We start from the raw sequence: 20,220 nt of genomic DNA on the forward strand, positions 1-20,220 counted from the left end.
CAAAATGCTGGTAAAGATTGCAGAAACGAAGTTCCACCATCTTCCAGAGTCTCCTTTGGCTTAGCTCTACTATCCTTCAGACTTTGCCTTCCCTGGATTTCCTCCTCCTGTGACTTCCAATCCACTTGACACTAGAGTCATCACTTCTACCAAGGCCTTGCACAGCAATTGCACCCTGTCTGCCATCAAGGAGGGTTGTTTTGGGGTTGTCTGATACTGCCTTCGCTTCCCACTATCTCCGTGACATCTCAGTCACCAACGTTAAGGACCTCCACCAGTTTGGTCCCTTGCTCCTAGCGCAACAATTGAAGGCTGCACACCAGTGCTGATAGCATATGCTTGTACCTCTCCTGCACCCCAGTGGTCTGTATCCTGTATATACAGAATAAATGTTATAGTCACTCCTGTGTTTATTATTGTCATTATTATTCCAAGACCGAGTACCCAGTGGAGGGTGAGCTACCTCGTCTGTAGTGACTCTGGTCTTCAAGTCGCTGCAAGGTGTGGCCATTTCGGCGGTGTCCCTAGCTCTTACCTGCTCACCTCAGCTTTAGGCATGTGATGTCTCAGTATTGGATTGATTATCCTCTTGTGGGTGTTGTCCATGGTTCCTCTTCCCGTCTTTTTACCCACTCACAAGTTTTTGTCTTTTCAAAACTAGGCAGTGTTATATCTTCTTTGTTTGTATCACTTTTTATCTCCAGCTTCCTTGTGTATGTTTTACGGTTGTAGTCTCTACAGTGGGGTAAATACATAGTGTGAGGTGGGATAATGTTAAAAATTTGTAAATTTTACATTAAATTGTACATTTATATACTTATGCTCACATGCTATATGCCTTCCTGCCCACATCTAGCCTGTCAGTGCTAAGAAAGAGTGATGTGGCAGGGGTAGTCAGGTGATCAGGTTGTGTACTGTCACAAAGCAAGGGATTTTAGTGGTTGACCCATTTGTTGGGGTGGTGACCATGGTGATGTTGGGATGTGTTTGGGCGAAATGTTTTTGGAAGTTTGAAACTTTGTTAAAGCACTTCACATAAGGATCGAAAGAAGAAGGAAGAAATGCATAGTGTAAGATAGGATGAGTATATATATAATATATACTGAACTGCAAAAGAAACGTCACCATGGATAGATATATGAGAAACCTTATTTGTCCAAACACTGTAAACATACTTTGAGACAATAAAAAGATGAAACTTGGCAAAACTGATCATTCAGGGTGAAATTAAAGTGTCAAATGTTCTTAAAGTGAAACACAACATTTGTCTCTGAGAAAGTGGCATCACAAGTCCATATCCTGTGTGTCCACCATGTTCATTGATTACTGCCGTGCAACATCGATATTTTGAATGGATGAGGCGGTTGATGAAGGCCTTAGGCCTTGAGCCTGCACTCTGAGGAACGCCTGACGCAGTTCAGCTGCAGTTGTCGGCCTTTGTCGGACGTGATTCAGCCGTCTTTGAATCTTGTCCCACGGGTGCTCAATGGGATTTAAATCGGGACTGAGGGCAGGCCACTGATGCTATTCTGCTGGAGGAAGTCTCTTGTTCCCCTAGCAGTGTGGGCACGGGCGTTATCATGCTGAAACTCGTGGTTGCGGCGACGTGCCAAATGAGGAGTGGCGTGTGGTCTCAAGACTTGATCAATGTACCGAGCTGCTGTGACACCATTGCCTCTCCCTGGACCGATGTTCTGAAAGACCACAGGGCCGACCCTCTGTCCAATTCCAATTGCAAGACCAATTCCACCCCACACCATGATGCTTGGACCACCCCACAAGTCTCTCTTGACAACACAAGCACCCGAATAACGTTCCCCATGGCGTCGCCAGACTCTCTCTCTGCCATCTGCTGTTGAGATACAGTAACGGCTCTCGTCTGAGAAGAGTACTCTTCTCCACTGCTGGTGGCCCAATGCTGTTGTTGTGTTGACCACTGAAGACGGTCCCGGCGATGACGTGGTGTCAGAATGGGTCCTCAGTGTGGCCTGTGACAGTGGAGGTGTCTGCTCGTCAATCGTCTATGCACTGTGTCCGTACTAATGTGTCACTGGTGTGTTCCCATGGTCTGTCGAACAGTTTCCGCTGCTGTGACAAAGCGATCTTGAAGATGCTGTAGCACAGTCTGACGATCCTGACATCGGGTGGTGGCCCTTGTTCTGCCACTATGTGGTTGGTCATCTGTAGTGATGGTGGTCTGGTACTGTTGCTGGAGCCTGTTTATGGTCCTTACGTGGACTTGAAATGCATTGGCTACTTGCCGGGTGGTTTGTCCAGCTTGCAATCGTCCAAGGGCTTGGTGTTGCTGATTTCTTGTCAATCTTGGTATGTGGTAGCAATTCAATAACGAATGAATATTATCCGATCTGGGTGGATTTTTATAGGGCAAGAAATGGGGGAACGCATGTGCATTTCAATTAGCACGGAACTCATGTGCATTAGGTTACAATGGTTGTTGGCAGGGTGCGTTTGGGCGATCGGTTTTATAGTCATCTGCTTTGTATTTTTTATCATCAAATTTCATTTTTCTGGACAAAGTAATGTAATATTTTAGAAACTTTGACAAAAATTACCCAGATATTTCAATGACAACTTTTCATGCAATGTTACTTAGGGTGATGTTTCTTTTACAGTTCAGTATATATAGAATTTAATGTAAAATTTACAATTTGAGCCATCGAGTCACAGCGCTATCAGTGGTCATGTCTGAACTTGGGTCAAATGTAAGATGAACGTTGAGGGGTCCTTCAGATGACCTTTATATCAAATAATTAACAATTTGAGTGTTCCTAGATTAAAATGCCATAATCAATAGCCATAAACTTAATGTACTGCAGGATCTCCCATTTGAACGGAGGTGATACAATAAACGTTGTGTTGTAATGTTTCAGTGATGCCCTGGACGCCCTGGGGTTGAAGCGCTACTGCTGTCGCAGAATGCTCCTGGCTCATGTCGACCTGATTGAGAAGTTGTTGAACTATGCTCCTCTGGAGAAATGAGGTGGTGGAAGATTCATGTCTGACTGTCAGTCCACTTCATCCCTGGACAGACTTAGTTGAAAACATCAAACTGTCTGCAGCCATTGAATACAGAATGTTTAACAAGAAAAGCTCCAAACCAATAATAAGTTGAAGTCAAGATTTCCTCAAAATTTTCAGATTTTGTAAAACTGTGTCCTGAAGCTGTCAGTGATAATAAGTAGTTCCCATTCATAAACTAATATCAAATTATTTATTTTTCATTTCTAACCAGTGATCCAAGTACAACTCCTAGGGACCTACTTTCACCACAAACATGTTAATTTTCAAGTCATGTTTCTGAATTCATAGTTGTAAAATATTTTCATGAATTCAACATTGCTGTTATACTGATGACAGAAAACATTTTACATACGCCTCATCTGTATATTACCATAACAACCATGTAAATAAAGCCTTAAGTCAGAGATTGTCTTGTCCAGATTATTTACAGACCACTTTCCTATAGCTGGAATAATGGTGATCATGACATCATGTTTTCCCTGCTTGTAGTCAGCATGCATGCATTGAGTACAGGGATATTTTTAAATATTGTTATGTTTTTGTTCAACACCCATTGGTGATTTTGAAATTCTGTATAAAACAAATACCTAGGTGGATATAATCAATTTGATCGTCACAACCTACTGCTTGTCAAGACTGCTATCTTACAAGGATTGGGAGGTTACAAAGAGTGTGTCGTGGTTGAGTCGGGGCATTGCTCATGTCATGCTGTAAACCAGTGGTTTGACCGATTTTGTCTAGCTGAACTATCGGTATACACAGTGATACAAACAATACTCATACATTCTCCACAGAGTGAGTGAGTGGGCGAGTATGTTTTTTTCGTCGCTTTTAGCAATATTCCAGCAATATTACGGTGGAGGACACCAGAAATGGGCTTCACACATTGTACCAATGTTGGGAATTGAACCTGTGTCTACAGCGTGATGAGCGAACGCTTTAACCACTAGGCTTCCCGACCGCCCCCATTCTCAACAGACCATTTTAGGATTCCTGGTTAGAACTGTAAAAGGCAGCTTGATTGGTTGGGCATTATATTGTACCCTGACGACATTGATCTTTACTGATTTTATCAATAACTAGTTCATCTAGGTCAGATTTGATTATGTACAGGAATCATATAGCTGGTTGCTTAGTGCTGCTTTAAACTACAAACAAAGCATTCAACATAGTATGGGTCGATGGGGTAGCCTAGTGGTTAAAGCGTTCGCTTGTCACGCCAGAGGCTGCACGCACGCACACACATACACACACACACACACAAACATACACACACATACATAATTTTGATACATAATTTATATTTAAGATATACATAAATTATTATATAAATAGCTGATTCAACATATGTTATAGATAATCATAGTAATGCTATTCATATTGAGGGGGCACGGGTGGCCCAGTCTAAGGCGCCGCGATTTTCGCTGTGCAGAGTTGCGTCCCTTGGGCACGTCAGAAACCTATGATTGTGGGTTCGAATCCCGGTTCGCCCCAATTATGTTTCTAGGTTTGTCAGCAACATACCCGTGTTCGTGGGTTTCACTGAAGTGGTAAACGTCTGAGACCTGCATCACTTCGGGCTTTCCTCCCACACTAAGCTGACACGCCGTGATATAACTGCAATACTGTTAAAAGCGGCGTTAAACCCAACTCACTCACTCACTATTCATATTGTTACGAACGTTAATTCTGTGGCCACACTAATTAGGATGTCTCTAGTTATGTGTAGTTTACATACGTACACATTTCAACTGTGGTAACGCCACAGCGACGGGGGCAGTGGGGTAGCCTACTGGTTAAAGCGTTCCCTCGTCAAGCCGAAGACCCAGTTCGATTCCCCACATAGGTACAATGTGTGAAGCCCATTTCTGGTGTTCCCCGCCGTGATATTACAGGATTATTGTTAAAAGCGACGTGAAACCATTCTCACTCACGCACAGCGGTGTTTATCAAATTACTATATGCAGGTACATTTACTTGTAGATTTGCACAAGACAAGAGACACAATTCAAGTTGAACATACATCAAATGTCATAAAGAATATTTACGGACAACGTTATGACACACTGTAACATCATATACTACCGAAAACAAGTTATAGAACACCCACAATTATAAGATTGTATTTTTGCAAAACAATCAGCCATGACTAATTAACCATAGTCTTCTTAAGTTCTTTTGAAAAGTATATATTTAGATTTTAACTTGATTTCTTTAGAGCGTATTGCCATGATCTGCCACACGCTTTCGGTGTGATGGTCACACAACTGAATAGGGCCGTAAATCAATCAGTTCCCCCCAAATGCAGCAGATATCACATGCGGCCCCTACCTATAGTGGTCAAGAGGGGATATTGCTTAACCGCGAGAAAGCGATGTCCCCTCTCGGCCACCATACATATCTCAGCTGTGATCTTGAGACTGGTTCCACAAAGGCGACATGGTAAACCAAACGGCGGCGATGTAACAGGTAAACCCGCGCGGTCGTATTGACACAGGTTAAAGCTCAAACGATCGTTTTGGAATATGAAAGGCTGCACAGGTAAAGTTCAAATGATCGTTCTGGCACAGGTAAAGCTCAAACGGTCGTTCTGGCATGGAAAGGACAGTACAGGTAAAGTTCAAATGATCGTTCTGGCACAGGTAAAGCTCAAACGATCGTTCTGGCATGGAAAGGCCTCACAGGTAAAGTTCAAATGATCGTTCTGGCACAGGTACAGCTCAAACGATCGTTCTGGCATGTAAAGGACAGCACAGGTAAAGTTCAAATTATCGTTCTGGCATAGGTAAAGCTCAAACGATCGTTATAGCACAGGTAAACACACGAGATCGTTATAGCACCGGTAAAGAAATGAAACTGCAATAAAACAGGTAAACCAAGTTTGCTTTATGATTGGCGTAAGTTAATGTCATGGTAATTTATGTTACTTAGCATCGGGGAGTATCCCTCTACAGAACAGGGTCCTAATCGGCAGAGAATGATGAAACGCGCTAACGCATAGTTTGTTTCTTGTTTAACGACACTCAGCAATATTCTAACAACATGACGGCGGCCTGTACGTAATCGAGTCTAGACCAGACAACCCAGTGACTGATATAGTGAAGACGCCGATCCACGCCGTCAGGGTACGATGACCCGCAATCAACCTAATCACCGAACCTGAAAATCCGATCCAGAAGGGGAAATAATATGGTATAAGGGACTGAGAGACAAACTACAAGTAATAAAGGTGACGTGAGGTGAAATGGGGTTTAACGTTTATATTGCACTTATATAGCGACGTGCATGTACGTGTATGTGTGTGTGGCTGTTTGAACTAGTCCGGACTGATGCCCATTTATAGTGCTACCCCACTGAGATACCATGTCGCAGTTTAACATGGATACCCCACTCAGACACAGTATACTGACTCCGAGCCGACCAGTCCTTGTTTTAGCCCCTTAATGCCGAGCGCCAAACAGGGTAACAACAAATATCATCTTTTAACGTCTTTTGGTATGACGCGGCCTAGGATCAAACCCCGGACCTTCCGCTCTCCGGGCGGAGGCTCTACCACTAGACCACGGAGGCGGTACAAGTAATGAAACATGTACGGCCCCGCAGATAATATAGTATAATGAACTGAGAGACAGACAAGTATATAAACACGTATGACCCCGCAGATAATATGGTATACGGAACTGAGAGACACACAAGTATATAAACATGTATGATCCCGCAGATAATATGGTATACGGAACTGAGAGACAGACAAGTATATAAACATGTATGACTCCGCAGATAATATGGTATACGGAACTGAGAGACAGATAAGTATATAAACATGTATGACCCCGCAGATAATATGGTATATGGAACTGAGAGACAGACAAGTATATAAACACGTATGACCCCTCAGATAATATGGTATACGGAACTGAGAGACAGACAAGTATATAAACACGTATGACCCCGCAGATAATATGGTATACGGAACTGAGAGACAGATAAGTATATAAACATGTATGACCCCGCAGATATAATGGTATACGGAACTGAGAGACAGACAAGTATATAAACATTTATGACCCCGCAGATATAATGGTATACGGAACTGAGAGACAGACAAGTATATAAACATGTATGACCCCGCAGATAATATGGTATACGGAACTGAGAGACAGACAAGTATATAAACATGTATGACCCCGCAGATAATATGGTATACGGAACTGAGAGACAGACAAGTATATAAACATGTATGACCCCGCAGATAATATGGTATACGGAACTGAGAGACAGACGACAAGTAATAAAACATGTATGACCCCGCAGATAATATGGTATACGGAACTGAGAGACAGACAAGTATATAAACATGTATGACCCCGCAGATAATATGGTATACGGAACTGAGAGACAGACGACAAGAAATAAAACATGTATGACCCCGCAGATAATATGGTATACGGAACTGAGAGACAGACGACAAGTAATAAAACATGTATGACTCCCAAGATAATATGGTATACGGAACTGAGAGACAGACGACAAGTAATAAAACATGTATGACCCCGCAGATAATATGGTATACGGAACTGAGAGACAGACGACAAGTAATAAAACATGTATGACTCCCAAGATAATATGGTATACGGAACTGAGAGATAGACGACAAGTAATAAAACATGTATGACCCCGCAGATAATATGGTATACGGAACTGAGAGACAGACGACAAGTAATAAAACATGTATGACTCCCAAGATAATATGGTATACGGAACTGAGAGACAGACGACAAGTAATAAAACATGTATGACTCCCAAGATAATATGGTATACGGAACTGAGAGACAGACGACAAGTAATAAAACATGTATGACTCCCAAGATAATATGATATACGGAACTGAGAGACAGACGACAAGTAATAAAACATGTATGACTCCGCAGATAATATGGTATACGGAACTGAGAGACAGACGACAAGTAATAAAACATGTATGACTCCGCAGATAATATGATATACGGAACTGAGAGACAGACGACAAGTAATAAAACATGTATGACTCCGCTGATAATATGGTATACGGAACTGAGAGACAGACGACAAGTAATAAAACATGTATGACCCCGCAGAGGGTGGAGAAGAACGACGCTGTAACGTTGATTCCTTTGTCTGATGCCTTCGTCTCACGCAGATTCAAACAATTTGTCTCGGTCTTTGAACAAGTAATTCATTTTCCCAATCATCTGCTCAACGTGCAGCCAGACTTAGGCTAGGGGCAGATCAACTATAGTCATATGAAACCTCGGGTATTCTTTAACTTATTTTAAGTAGTATATACATAACGTACCTCATAAGAACGTATACACTTGAAAAATTGATTTGACCTAAAGAGTACAACTGTTATGCAAACGTTACTAGGCTGAAGTCTAAACACTGAAAACCTAAGGTCCAAAACACAACCATGACACCCGTATCAAGTACATCACCATCGAATGACAATTTCTTGCTGTTTCATTTTCAGCCAACATCAAACATGGGTGTATACTCTCTTTTGCCCGACAGTATATAGCCCACGTTATGAGGAAGACAGATACAAAATACACAAAATACACGCGATATAAGTGAACATTATACAATCACTGTTCATGTGTGTACCCTCAGGGGAACAGCTGATAAACCAATTACTCACAACCTGTTGTTGAATGCGGATCAATGTCATTGACTGTATCTTTTATATAGGGGAATTGCTTCTAATCTGTGTCATTACAGCAACAGACTGCATTCAACTTGACTACATGATATAATTAATGTGCATGAATATCAACTAGACCTTATGCTACATGGCATTAATGTACGTGTTCTACTAAACAGAGGTAGGTTCAAGGTATTAGTCACAGGTTCTACGATCTGTCGGAAACATACAATCACAAAACGAATAATTCAAATCAATATTAATTGAATAAGAAAACATACACCTTTATGGAAAACAGCTCCTGGTTCATTGCATATATTATCGTTTCGACGTAGATTCTTACACGGAGTGACAACAACCAAGTGATGAGAGGTATATATGGCGCGGAAAACTACGTAAAATCTTAAATACCCGGAAGGTTCCGGGTATGACCTTGCTAGATTTAGGTGCGGTGTTGCTCCTATTCAAATTGAAACCGGGCGATAAGAGAACCTTCCTGTCGATCAACGTACATGCCCCTTATCTAATAACAGTGTGGCAGAAGACTATGTCAAAGTTTCATTGAATTATCCTGTTTTTGATGACTTGCGTTTTCATCTTTTGCAAAATGACTGTTATTTTAATAGTTCATTTAAAATATTTCAAAGTTAAAGCAGCTATGCTTTTTAATTCCAGTGAAATCTACAAAAAACAACAAGCCAAAACCGCTTTTATATTTTACAACGAAGGAGAAACATGTTTTATCACTGATGTTATTATATTACTTGTATATAGGTTGTATATTATCTTTTACTACAGTCTCTCATAATTCCATAAGGAATGGCCTATGTATTTTAATCCAAAGGTGTGATTTTAATGTAATAATGGTGTACAGCAGGATGGGACTAAAATAAAAGACCTGTCTGCCTGTCTATGCATGATATGTTGTGATCAGAAGCAGATTAACATTAACAACAGAAGTAGCACACAGACAATTGGATGCAGCCAGAAGCACAGTTAGAAGTGCAGGGCGAGTGAATACTGAACACTGATAGCGAATACGTGCAAAGTGTCATGGCTGCGCCCATTACACCGGTGACCGCACCGGCAGAGTGACACAAGTCGCAGAAAGAGGGGCTCCTCTGTTCAATACGAGTTCTAAATGTGACACCGGTTGTGATGGTGAAGAGATAAACGCTGCCCTATCGCATGCATGTTCACACATTAACCAGATACTCATAGATTACAAATGGCAGAAACAGAAAGTCCATCCACTGGGAACAGTGGCGTTAAAGTCATGCTCAATTTTCTTTTGTCGGAATTTAAAGGACTGTAAACCACTTTATCAGTAGAATAGACATGTTATGGGGCACATTTAGAAAGAAAATGGCGGACAGGCTTGCATCACCGATCAAAGAGCGAGTAAAATTTTAGATTCGTGAAGGGAGGAGTGAACTTAATCCAAAGCTACATGAATTTGAAAATAATGTTACAGGAGTGGAAAGATTATACTGTGAGGCAAGTAACAAATCTAATGAAGTAGATAAAATTACCACAACTGTCATTCTTAGAAATTTACTTGAACGGACTGAAGAAAGGCACAACCAAAAGTTACTGAAAATAGATCTTTAGCTTTAATCAGAGATAGACTTTAGCTCAGTGATATTAAACCTTCCTGTGTATAGAGAAAGCAATAAAGGGGAAAGACCCAGGGTGTGGCTGTAGCTTGTGTTGAATCCTAAAAGCAGAAAGAGACGATGATGATGGCTAAGAAACACCTAATATATCGAGGATATGTCATGTGTCGAGTGAAATATCATGTTTCTCTCATCGAGTGACTGGGGGAAATGAGATATTTTCACTCGTCACGAGATGAGAGAAACATGATATTTCACTCGACACATGAAATATTTTATTTATTATGTACTTTTTGTGTAGCTGTCTACCGGGAATTTTATTATTTCATTATAAATGTAAAACGTAAATTTTCCCTACCTAACACACAGGGACGGTTCACCACACCTTGTATTTGCGACTAAAAAAGTAGTTTCGTGTTTGCAAAATCTTAAAAAAAATATACACAAAAGTAACAAAAATTATTTAGGGGCACGATATTTCTGTGTCATACATTACATACAAAATCCACTTTAACTAAAAATATACTTGAAAACTACCAAAACCCGGTTGGAAGCTAAAGAATACACGCTGGTCAAGTAACAAACATGGCCCTTCGCAAAACGAACAGTGTCGATTGACGAGTTAAGTGAGAAATGTACAGTGTATAATGAACATTTTCTGGAGAATAACGAACTGAAGCGATATTAACTCCATTAATGACCATATGCCATTACTTTGTCTTGTCAATGTGGAACTAACGTGATAAGGAAGTCAACAGTTTGTGTTCGAGACAGACACTTATGATAAAGGGAGACAACTTGAGGGGAGGCCACTCTTCTTTGACAATAGTTCTTTCAAAGAGTTATTTTCACAGCAGTGAAATATCCATCGCTATGTTCACTGAAATGAAAATATCACTTTCCTCAACTTCAGAAAACTCAGTCTTTTACACTTAAGTATATGATAAATTGAAATCCATACCGCCTTTGAATCAAGAGTACACAATTCCAATATGAGAACACTTCTCTAAGAGCTCGGCAAACATGATGAACCTACTGTGACAAAGAAAGGTTTTATCACAAACAAATGTAAGAAATGATATCTAGGGAGTCCTGCTTGTAGGAGGTTGGTCCACTCTGAAGACTGACAACAATTTTAGGTCGAATGTAGTAAGCTCTTTCAACTTTGATATTTAATATACATGTATATGCAAAAGGTTTATGAAAGGGAAAGAAGAAATACTTTTGGATGGATTCACATGGTTTGGCCACAACCGAGAATAGATTCATCATAGAGCAAGGCGGGGTTCTGATGGTGTTTCAGCGTTATTTAATTATCACTTCCTGTCCGCACGATTCGTGACCAGCTCGTGTTATTCCGGGACAAGCCGAATAGCGACTCGTGCCCATCTCGTTGCCATTTTTTGCGACTTGGTTCCGTCTAAGCGCAAACGGGCATAGCTAAAAGAATTGGCAACTCGTTTTGTAATGATTCACGTATATTCCCCCCATATATCGTATATTTCCAGATGCTATTGAAAACACATCGGAACTTACAGTATTATAGAGTATGATTGAACACATTTAACTGTATCTTGGGTATATTTTTAGATGCAAGACATATGTAAAATCAAAACGATTTCCTGAGGGATTCTTTGATCAAAGTTCTTACGCGCCATTCTGATTGGTTTGTCGTATTTTCGCACATCGATAGGGGGGCGAGTTTTCTTGCAGGTTACGGAAAGGGGCAAGTGGTGACGAATGTGTCCGCACATTACATCGAAGTTCTTAATAATGAAGTAGAAGATAACCCGAGGCTGAATTTGACAGCCCTAACCAAGTCGGACCGAACTCAGACTTAACACTTCTGATGGAGACTACATTGAGTAGCGTAATGCAGAGGGGAAAGGGTTTCACTTTGAGCACTGTGTATTATTTAAATACTGCTATCTGAGACACTATAAATTAGTATGTAGGTAGATAAAATACCAGTCTGTAGATGTAAACACATTTGATGATACACATATGAGGTTTAAGTTGATTTTGACAGCCCGGGCCAAGTCGGACACAACACAAACCAAACACTACTGATGGAGACTATGCTGAGAATGTGGAGGGAAAAGAGGCTTCACTTTGAGCACCTTGTCTTCTTTACATACCGCTATCGGAGACACTATCAAGTGATATATAGGTAGATATAATACTAGTCTGTAGATGTAATCACATTTGATGATACACCCGTGAGGTTAAAGTTGATTTTGACAGCCCGGGCCAACCATCAACTTTTTAATGGTTAAAAGAAATGACGACTGTGTTCTCTGTCTGTTATCAACATCAACAGCATGTCTATGGCTATTCATTAGAATCTATATTTAATTGGAAATAAATTCATTTTTACTTTTAGTTTAAGAAATAAGTAAATGAGTTAAAATGATGAGGAAAATGGCTCTTTTATCGGCATTATGAAAACAATTCTTCAAAAAATTATCAATAATATGTCAATAGGAGTATGCGCACAACTGCCTTCCATTAACTCTGTTCTTCATAAAAATTGAGTCCCCTCACTGATCAATAACTTATTGATCAGTAGACCTCAAAGCGAACTTCCTGAATTTCAAGTGAACATATTGTTGTTACTTGAAGGTTATTTTGGCTGTTGGTGATGAGAACCTCACACCAATGTGACTAGGATCATGATATAAAAAGGAAAGATTTGACATCCTCTGGTTAGTTCCTGAAATTCAAATGAATAAAGGCAGACAGACATTTTCTCCAATTTTGGAAAAAGAAGAAGTAAAAGATGTCATTACTTTTACGGACTGGTCATTTATTACATGGTGGGGTTGGTCAGAGGTTTTTGAATCACTAATATACTGAAAATAATTACCCTCCCCTAAATGCTTGTCGTGAATATGTTTGGATGACCCTCCACTTGTCCTTGTACATTTTTCCTGATCCTCACCAAATATGTGTATTTTTTTTTATGACACTCCCCTGATTCCCTCTGACCTGACCCTCCCATCCCCGAAACACACCGCGACGCACCGCACCGCACCGCACCGCACCGCACCGCACCGCACCGAAAATGACCGGTCCCATGTCAGAAGAAGTAGGCCAATACTGAAGTAGACTTTTGAACAGATTCAGAACTAAACTTGTAAGAAAGGTTGAACATATTTTTATGATACCTGAACGAAAGGTAAAACTGAATAAAACAGTATTATTTAATCATAATACCTGAAACATGTTGTTCCTTCAAAAGACATGTCACAAGTGTCGGTCGCTTTATAAGCAAGAACATACTGAAGGATAATGTGAAACAAAATATTCAGGTACAATTTTCAGCACACCCCATGAAATACCGTTTGCGCCAATGATATACAGTCACGTCCAATGCATTTTCTCTTCTTATGCAATTGTACTTAAGGGAGCGGTGTGTCAAATGTGTTCACTGATATATAAGGGACTGTAAAACAAACTACAGTTAGGCCATTCTAGTTAAAGTTCAATTATTTGATAGGCATTACTTAGAAGTTGACGGATGACAAAGTAGACACACTTTATGGATAAAAACTTCTTTAATACTGTAAAATTTCGGTATAGATCCTTATACAACGGTATAAGGATCTATACCGAAACGCCGTCTTTACAGTATTAAAGAAGTTGTTATACATAAATTATGTCTACTTTGTAGTTAAAGTAAGCCTCGCCGCTTTGAAAGTTCGGCAATGTGAACGTGATGTATTCCTCTGCAGTTAGGCATTTGGGTATCTTCCCAAAACGTAGACCTGCCAAAACGCAGACCCGTTAAAACAACACTCGTTATGGCTGGTTGCATCAGTAATTAGTACCCTGTACCCTTGATTAAGTAAAATGGTATCCCCCATGTAACAAGAAAGAAAGCTGGGTAGATTTAACCAAAAAAATTTCAAATGTTATTTCATTGTCATTTATGATTATCAGTCATTTGGGCGTGGTACGTAATTTCTTTCCGTGTCGAAAACGAGTTGAATACTGCTAAATTTGATATGCAAGGAAGTTGTGTACTTAACAAGAGTCAGAGTATATATTGCATAGACTAAACACTGGTTATCCTAGTTGATTTACTTCTCGGTCGGCATAAGGGAATTCAACACATATGATGATATCAAAGACTCTTTCTACCCTGTCTATTGAATTGTGCATTTTTATATGCACTGACAAGTCTATCAGTTTTATGCGTCAACATTTTCCTCAGTCTGATAATATTCAAATGATAATGACAATATCATGAAATGTACAAAGCTGACATAATCGTATGTATTTTCCTCAAAAAAGATATGACTATGAACCTGGTTCAATGTGACAATAGTTTGGGTTGTTTGTTTTTTATGATTGTTTATACGACAACAGCTTGTGAATTTGTGAAGCATGGTTAAATGTGTGCATGTACTGTTTCCATCACTGAAACCCAATAATGCGGCTCATTACCACCCGTGAAGATCCGGGGTAGAATAGATCTTCAGCAATCCATGCTTGCTGTAAAAGGCGACTATGGTTGTCGAAAGAGGCGACTAACGGGATCGGCTGGTCAGGCTCGCTGACTTGGTTCATGCATGGCATCGACCCCAATTACGTGGATCGATGCTCATGATGTCAATCACTGGATTGTCTGGTCCAAACTTGACATTTACAGACCGCCGTCAAATAGCTGGAATATTGCTGAGTGCGGCGTTAAACAAAAACAACAACAACAAACAAACAAACATTACCACTGGAGATAGAACTGGCTCGATTCCGAAGCCCACCGACTCCACTACGGGAACGTCAACGCCGTTATTTTTACTTGAAGACTACCGAAAGATGAATGTCATTTTCTGGAAACGTGTCCGTTATGTTTCGAATATGTATGGAACCATGCAAATATAGTTAACCCTACATTGTACAACCCGACCTCTTTTGATCAAATTATATTTCTGATGCAGTGTGACCAATTATGTAAAGCTTTGGCCGCTACCGTAGAGATTGGCGTCCATGTTTCAACGTAGACAAAGTATTGTATTATAATCACCTTGTGATAACTTCAGAATTAATGCTTATTGCGCTGTGATGTGTTAGCAATTAACAGGCATTAATACATAGTTAGTCCGAATAGTGTGTTCGGCGCGTGCGCGAAATACGCATATGTCGGAAAACCCACGTTAAAACCCAAACTAAGTAAGTAAGCGTTATGCTCAGTGACATACGTTCTGCACTGTGATCGGGCAGAGGTGCAAAATCTCTAGCCGCTGTAGCTGCTTTTATACAGTTCAGGAATTACATATACCCCGGACCGTATTTGTATAATGTATTTCACAAATGTACTTTTTTTAATATATATTATGTTACCCTTTTATTTAAATGCGACGAACAGTGACATTATATAATAGTATTTAGGTAGATATGATACTAGTCTATGGATGTAAACACATTTGATGATACATCTGCGAGGTTTAAGTGGGTTTTAACCGCCCGGACTAAGTAGGACCGACCACTTGTGATCCCGGGGTAGGAGGGACAACTACGACAACAACCGGACACACAACGGAACCGGTGATCTCAACGGTGGGAGACGACAAACCGACGTAAACAACACTACCGGGCATTGGGAGTACAACCGCACACGTGGCTTTGTTGACAAACAGCGACCACGTGGACCGCCAGCCAATCGGGATGGAGAACGCCATCGGGACAAAGGTGAAAGGTCGGGTCGTGACAGCTATTCCCACCGTAACTCCGTGACAGACAATAGCAACTAGGTTGTATGCGGGTTTTGGAATGTGGCCGGCTGGACAACTGATGTTTTAAGTGATAATTTTACTGTACGTGAATCTTTTATCAACTTTCTAGATGTTACTTCTTTGAGTGGCATTTAGAAGTTGGAGTGATGAAGTAAGACGAGTTCTATGGATGAACAACTTCTTTATTACAATTAGTGCGACGTTTCGGTGTAGATCCTAATACCTTTATCAAGCAAGTGCTTGACCATCACTTGCTTGATAAAGGTGTTAGGATCTACACCGAAACGTCGCACTAATTGTAATAAAGAAGTTGTTCATCCATAGAACTCGTCTTATTTCTAGATGTTGATATTATTGGTGTGGCCAAGTCCCATCTCATTAGTAGCACTGAATTACATGTCGATAACTATACATGGTTTGGGCACAACAGAGTACTACTTCACAGAAATGCCAAATGTGGTTCTGGAGGGGTTGGTTTTTTAGTTAAAAATACTGTATGTGATTTATATGATGTCAAGTTATTAGACAATACGTATGAAGGTATCCTGTGGTTGCAGTTGAATAATCATAAAGCTATCCCTGACTGTCAGTCAACTTTCTGTGTGTGTTACTTGCCGCCTGAGAACTCCACTCGACATGTTGATGCGTCATGAGTTTTTAGATACCTTACTGTCTCAGGTGTACCTATATCAGACTCAGAATATTAGGTATATATGCGGAGACTTCAACAGCAGGTGTGCGGATCTACGCGACCACGTGGAAGGTGTCGATTTGCTGCCTGAAAGAGACAGTATTGATAACACACTGAATAACCATGGGCGTTTGTTTTGTGATTTTCTTTGTAATGCTAATATGTGTATTGTGAATGGACGGAAAGGAGTGAATGATTTTACGTTTGTAACCCCGAGAGGTAACTCTGTTGTTGATTTTTGTATATGTAACTATGAATGTTTAGGGAGCATTACTGATTTCCGTGTTGTGCGACTTAGTGTGTTGGTTGAGGAAGCGGGGCTAGTTGGTGTGTTAGACACTGAGGCAGTGACCAAACTTGACCACTCGGTGTTAGTGTGGACTATGAACTTGGACTCCTATGTATATAATACCCCTGTAGCGAAGGAGGATAGTGGATCAGGTTTTACACTCAAGTGTGATCCTACCAATATACCCGACAATTTCCTAAAATCTTGAGAGGTTCGTGATCGGATAGACAGTATCATATCAGTGCTAGAATCATCTAATCAAGAACAGTGTGACATAGACAATGCCTTTAACCTATTTCAAGAAACTGTTTTAAGTGAAATGTACAATGTACTACCAACGAAGCGTGTTTTATCTTCCTATGTAAACTCTTAACAGAAAAAAACGAAGAAGGCGTGGTGGACAGAGACTCTGACTGAGCTATGGAACGATATGTGTAGAGCGGAACGCACTTGGTGTAAATCCCGTGGTCCAAGACGTGTTAGTCTGAAAGCTACATACGTGCATAAACGTTCAGTGTTTGATAAAGCGGTTAAACGTGCTAAACGTGAATACAGAAACAAGATTATTAGAGAGATAGAGGACATGTGTGATTCGGGGACAAGAGAGTTTTGGAAAAAGATTGGAAGAGTTGGGTTTGGGAATGATAGAAGAAAACAGATTCCTATGGAAATAGCTACAGAGGATGGAAGGGTTGTAAGAGACAGAGAGGCTGTGTTAAACACATGGACACAAGCGTACTGCACACTTCTCAACACTAACTCTGACAGCACCGAGGAGGAAGTTGTGCACCATAGTGACGTCACTGACATTAACCCCCATCTGAATGAAAAAATAACGCTACAGGAGATACACCATGTCATGATGCAAGCAAAGAAAGGCAAAGCTCCGAGATATGATGATATACCTGTGGACGTTTTGAAAAATGAAGAAAGTCTTAAGTTTTTATACAGAACTTTAACTTGTGTTTTCTTACTGGTAAAGTTCCAACTGCATGGTCAAAAGGAATCATTAATCCCATACCGAAGTCAGCAACAGATGACCCACGTAATCCAATCTCATATAGAGGCATAACGCTTGCCAACTCATCTTATAAATTGTATTGTGGAGTTTTAAGCAATAGATTGACAGAACATGTGGAAGGGGTTGATATTTTATGTGATGAACAAAACGGTTTTAGAAGAGGACGATCAACTACAGAGCACATTTCTACTGTGACATCCATAATAGAGACACGTAAGAGTATTGGGAAACAAACTTTTGCTGCTTTGTGGACTTCAAGAAAGCTTACGACTGTATTGATCGAGGTATTCTATTTAGTAAATTGAGTGACATCGCGATCCAGGGGAATATGTTTAATGCTATTGTCTCACTGTATCGGAATGTTCAGGCTTGTATGCGGATAAACGGGTCGTTTACGTCTTGGTTTAACGTCAAGAGTGGCCTACGCCAGGGATGCCTACTTTCTCCACTGTTATTCAACCTGTACATCAATGACCTCGTAACTACGCTGAATGCCTTAGAAGTTGGTGTAACTGTTGACGATAAATGCATGTGTGTTCTGGCTTACGCTGACGACATCATTCTTCTGGCTGAGAGTGAACAGGACTTAAATATACATCTTAACGGGCTTGGGCAGTGGTGTACGACAAACAAGATGTCAATTAATCCCAACAAATCGAAGATTGTGCATTTCCGGAGCCAGGCAGTGACAAGAACGGATAGTTTATTCCAGTGTAGCGGCATTAATTTGGAAATAGTGGAGAGTTACTGTTACCTCGGTTTGTTACTAACAGAACATCTGGACTACACTCGGATGGGGAATGCCGTGGCAAGTGCTGCAAGTCGTGCTCTAGGACTTCTCATATCAAAGAGCAAGATTCTAGGAGGGATGGAGTACAAAACCTTTACCAAGCTATATGACTCCATGGTGTGGGCAACAATAGACTATGGAGCTGCGATATGGGGAGCTCATCACATTCCAGCTATCAGCACCGTACATAACAGGGCCATGAAGTATTTTATGGGAGTGAGGAAGTCAACCCCAAACAGCGCTGTATCAGGGGACATGGGATGGGAGCCACCGGTTGTACGGCTATGGAGAAGTGTAGCAAGGTATTACAAGCGATCGTGCGACGTGACAGACTTGTATTTAAAGTGTTCAAATGGGCAGACTCAGCGGCGTCATTAGGCACACGTAACTGGAATCTCCGTGTCCACAAGAAACTACGAAGTTTACAGTTAGACCATTTTATCCCTATTGGAAACACTTTTTATATACACCTTTTTACGAGTACGGTTGGAGAGAAGATAAAGCAGAACTTCATACAGGAATGGAGTAAGTCAGTCAGACAGGAGGAAAGTAGACATGGAACAGGAAAGAACAAGCTCCGACTTTTAACGACATTTAAGACAAGTTTTGAAGTTGAACGGTATTTGAAGTTTCCCCTACCCCGGTCTCACCGCCGTGCTCTAGCTCTATTCCGCTGTGGTGTTGCCCCGCTCCGTGTCGAGACAGGTCGCTACAATAATATACCATTGAATGAACGGGTGTGTTTTAACTGTCATGAATGCGTGGAGGACGAAAGCCATGTTTTATTTCATTGTCCTTTATATAAAAACATTACTGATAGCTTTTTAACTACATGTGCGAATCTCTGTGATACTTTTCAAGTTTTATCTGATGTTGATAAGTTCTCTTTTATTATGTCCAATGATGATTTGTTGTTTCTAACGGCCAAAACCTGCAAACGTTTACTTGAAAAGCGCAAGAATATTTTATATAATGATTAGATTTACCTTCGTGATATATTTTACCACTTATATATTCTACTTGTATTTATTTTTATGTGACCTCGTCTCTCATAACTCATATTGAGTGGTTCTGTACTTTTATCTATGTTCTATGTATATATGTATGTAGTATGTTGTACAGAAATGAGACGTTAATAAACAATTGTCTGTCTGTCTGTCTGTGATGGAGATTGTGTTGTGAGTATAGAGAAAATTGATTCACTTTGAGCAACGTGTTTGCTTTAATTACGATGAATAGTGACATTATAAAGTGGCATTTAGGTAGATATAACACTAGTCTATAGTTGTAACCACGTTTGATGATACATGAGTGACGTTTAAGTTGCTTTTAACCGCCCGGGCCAAGTCGGAC

This window comes from Haliotis rufescens, unplaced genomic scaffold, assembly GCF_023055435.1.
Source record: "Haliotis rufescens isolate VD_foot unplaced genomic scaffold, xgHalRufe1.0.p SCAF_6, whole genome shotgun sequence".
NCBI lineage: Eukaryota > Metazoa > Mollusca > Gastropoda > Lepetellida > Haliotidae > Haliotis > Haliotis rufescens.